Raw genomic sequence first — 4,618 nt, forward strand, 5'->3', positions numbered from 1 at the left:
GGAGGAGAGTCGATTGAGAGGAGGTGAGAGTGGATTGAAAGGAGGTAGCCGATTGAGAGAGGGAGGATTGCTCTTTTGGGGTTTTGGCAAAGGAGAGAGTGGATTGAAGAGAGGGTTTTGATTTTCGGTTTTGCAGGGTCTTCCACCATCACCACCAAGGTCTTCCACCTTCTTCATTCCAGCCATCAAGCTTTTTTTTCAACGATTGGTGTCCACCTTCTTCAGTCCAGCCACAACAGGAGGTCCAGCGGCTGTTGCCCAGCCCTCTTTCAGCACCAAGGCCATCCTTCATCCTTCTTCAAGCTATCAACAGAAGATACCCAACAATGGTCCAACGGCTACTGCTCAGCCCATCTCCAGCCGCACATCCACTTTCAGTAAGAAGCCCAGCCCACCAGCAATAAGAGATCCAGCCGGCGATTCCTGCATCCAGCGTGAACTCCATCCAACGTGAAGGAGCTTTGCATCCCCTTTCAATCCAAACAACCAGGATCATGTAGGTGTCGTCACATCTAGCATACCATTGATTCCAGTTTTGAGGACTTCCACCCCAAGAAAATTTTGTTTCATCAGGATTCCTGCTAAATAAAATCTCATTTGTCCTGTTGTTCACACAGAGCAACTCCTCTGTTATAACCCTCTCTTTTCAATTTGGTGGTTTTACACTTTCCCCCTATCATAAGCATACAATCCCCGTTTGCATTCTGGTTGTGGATATTTCATGTGGGAAAGCCATTGTCGCAAGACTATCATTTTGTTGACAAGAGCCTCAAGAATGGTCATGAAGTCATACATTGTTGATGGCACAATGTATCTAGAAATGTTATATGAAATCCAAATGCCATGAACAGCTGAAAATTGTCTTTTGCAGAGATCAGTCCTTAACTCTTTTACTGTTCTGTATATGATCAGCTAGTCCTGCTATTGTGATGCTATAGCCACTACTTTTGCATATTCCACCTATCATTCCTATGTTAAAACATCCTGTAACATAGGTTATAGCTTTCTGTATATCTTTGAGCTTACTTAGTTTTAATTGTTTGTCTTAGATAATTTGTATTTTCCTTCAGCTATACATGTTAGTTGTAGCTTATTTAGCTTTAATTGTTGGTCTTAGACCATTTGTATTTTCCCTCAGCTATACTTGTTAGCTGTAGCTTATTTAGCTTTAACTTTTTGTCTTAAATAATTTGTATTTTCCTTCAGCTATACATGTTAGCTGTAGCTTATTTAGCTTTAACTTTGGTTTTAGACAGTTTTGTATTTTCCTTTAGCTATATATATATATATATATATTGGCTGTAGCATACTTAGTTTTAACTGTTTGTTTTAGACAGTTTGTATCTCCTTTCAACTATGGATACTGGCTGTAGCTTACTTAGCCTTAACTGTTTGTCTCAGATAGTTTGTATTTCCCTTTAGCTGTGCATGATAGCTGTAATTTGTTTTACTTTAACTGTTTTGTATTTTCTTTTAACTATGCATAGCAGTTGTAGTTTTGCTTGTTTAACTGTTTATTTTAGACACGGTTTGCCAAAAAAAATTTTTTTGTAGCAGTCCATATCAGTTACAGTTTGCGTGTTGTAGTCACTCATATTAGATGAAGCTCACATCTTTTTAACAGTTTACAGTAGATACAACCCATTTCTTATTATATATATATATATATATATATATATATATATATATATATATATATATATATATATATATATGTATATATATATATATGTTTTGCCTCTTATGCTTCGCCAATGCCCGTGTTCATTATCATCATGCATAAAATACCTCCTTATAAGCATGTTTAGTTCCTGTAAATTCGTGTTGTCTTTCACCATAACCTCTACATCCATACCCATTCCATTTTTGTTGCAGGTATGCAGTCTTGACAATCGGCTATGTTCGTGAACGGATATATCCATATCCGTTCATGATCTCTATACCATCTTTGGCATATTTCATTATTGATATATAGAAAAGCTCCATACTCATTTTTATTGAAAAATACATTATAATTTGAGAAATACGGCTGTGTAAAGTCGCCTACAGAAACTGTATATACCTGTATTTTCTGATTTTACCCATTATATGGAATTTCCATTAATATGTATATATTTTCTCATTATATGTATATATATATCTATGTATATGTATATCTATTGTATATCTACCTATATGTATGCGTATATATGTATATATATATATATACATATATATATATATACATATATATATATATACATGTATATATACTTATATATGTATCTATATATGCCTTCATGTGCATTGGATATCACATATATTTTTCCTTTTCTTTTATTTTTTTTTTTTGTAAATATATCTTTATTACCATATATCATTTAGCATAAATTCAAATATTTCTATATCTACATATATATCTTTGTTGTATATAGTATATATGTCCATTTCCTTGGTTATTTTGTACTAACTCTCATTTTGCAGGAAAATCTAGAAGATGCAGATTCCTTGGCTCCATTTCAATTTTCTTTTACTTTATGTTATGCAATGTAACAATCCAATGTAAACCTTGGAATAAGATTTACTTTTACTGCTTAGATTAGGCCGCATCTCATATAGTTTGATTTCAGTAATATCCTGATTCTATGATGTATATATCTCAAATTTTCAAAATTCACCATGGATGAACACGAATGGCACGTGCACCAACTCTTAGAGAGTTGATGAACTCGGTGGAGACCATATTTACGGCCCTAGTCGGAATATGGACGAGACCCAGATCCATCATCTCTCTACCAGTCACATTGAGCCTACACTCTTAGGCTATCTTGAAAATGCACCTCATATTTCCAATGTTTTCAAAATATTGTGAATTAACTCAAATAAACCCTGAATATATTCATGGCCACAGTCAGAATATATGAAGGATTTACTTTGGCTTAATCCACATTTTTCCTATAAAATTTTCAAAAATCTTTTTAAAAGTGCATTCATTCATTCACATCATCTGCATCAATTGTTTTTCTCATGGCCACAGTCAGAATATATGAAGGATTTACTTTGGCTTAATCCACATTTTTCCAATAAAATTTTCAGAAATCTTTTCAAAAGTGCATTCATTCATTCACATCATCTGCATCATTTGTTTTTCTCATGATTTTCTCAAAAGATTTTCACTTCATGGAATCGATTTTCTCAAGAAACTATGATGATATTCGGAGTTGGATTTCCCAAATCAAATGTTTTCCTGTGATTTTCCTTAAAAAGTTATTTCCTTAAGATTCTTTTCAAAGGAATTTCTCATTTTCTCAAGAATCCAAGTTGATTTTCAGATATTTCAAAAAAACCAGATTCTCAGGATTTCAATTTCCTAAGTTTTGAATTTCCTTCTCCAATGAATCTTTCCTATAAATTTTCTATCCTTTTCTTAAGAAAATTCTCAAAGTCTGAGTTTTCTTAACAAATACTTCCTTTTTTTCAAATGTTCATATTTTCTCAAGAATTCTTACAGTTTCCCTGAGATTCTTATTTCCTCATGATTTTCCAAGTCTTTCTAAGCTTTCTCAAGAATTTCTCGAGATTCTCATCTCTTCAAGATTTTCTAAGTCTTTATAAATTTCCCCGAGATCTTCAAACCTTCTTCGTCTGAGTTTCCTGAGAGATTGATTTCCATCTTTTTCCTGAGAAATGCTTTTCAATTCCAAATATTTTCTAAGCATACATCATATTTTCCAATTTACATTTTTCAAAATTCTCATTGCACATGCCTGAATTCTCTGTGCATTTAGGATAGAACACGATTTCGGTAATTTCACTAAGTCAAGCACAATTTTGGTCCTTGGTTCGATTACCCCTGTTAAAGGCGGCAGGAATGGTCGAACCTCGTACCGACAGGTCGAGCCCCATCCCATGGATTTTCCCGCAATTTTCAAAACGGAGGCGAGTATTTCAAAACAATTTCCAAAATCCGGTCAAGTTTGAATCGCGAAAGCATTTGCCTTTCTCTTCCGCAAGGAAGGGAAGACGGGAAAATTTTTGCGACGATAACATGTTTGGCGACCGTGATGGGACCTATCCTTGTCTGACTTAAATTGTGCTTGACTTAGTTCAATTATCGAAATTATGTTCACAAAATGTCAGCTTTTACTTTCAATATCATGTGAGCCTAGGAGCCTAGATTCTGACCTAGCTGACATTTACTGAATATAGCTTAGGCATGGTTTGGTAGGACTATATTGAGGAGATATTTTCATGCTCACATAGACTTAGGTCTAAATACAACTCTCCTCAATTTAGGATCTGAATGCAAACAATGTATGCTTCTTCAAAGATTTTCAAAAGTCTATCTCTCTAGGATTTAGAGCCATCTATTTCTTGCATGTGATCATTTTTTTCAAACCCCAATTACCTATCATTACCCGGTCTTCACGTTGTTGGGCTCTCTTCTAGAACCCTAGTTCGGGACAGAGCTTCACAACTGGGCCAATTATTTGGGTTAACACCCCCCTACCACGTACTGCGGGCCACAGTCCGAAGTATATCGGTAGGCGCTCAAGGATGTTGGAAAACCTTACCTTGGAACCGGAGTTGAAATTATATGCCACGTACCTCGAATTTCAGTTCAGGTATATCGGCATAA

This window comes from Nuphar pumila, chromosome 8 (genome assembly GCF_984573655.1).
Source record: "Nuphar pumila chromosome 8, dmNupPumi1.hap1.1, whole genome shotgun sequence".
NCBI classification, from domain to species: domain Eukaryota; kingdom Viridiplantae; phylum Streptophyta; class Magnoliopsida; order Nymphaeales; family Nymphaeaceae; genus Nuphar; species Nuphar pumila.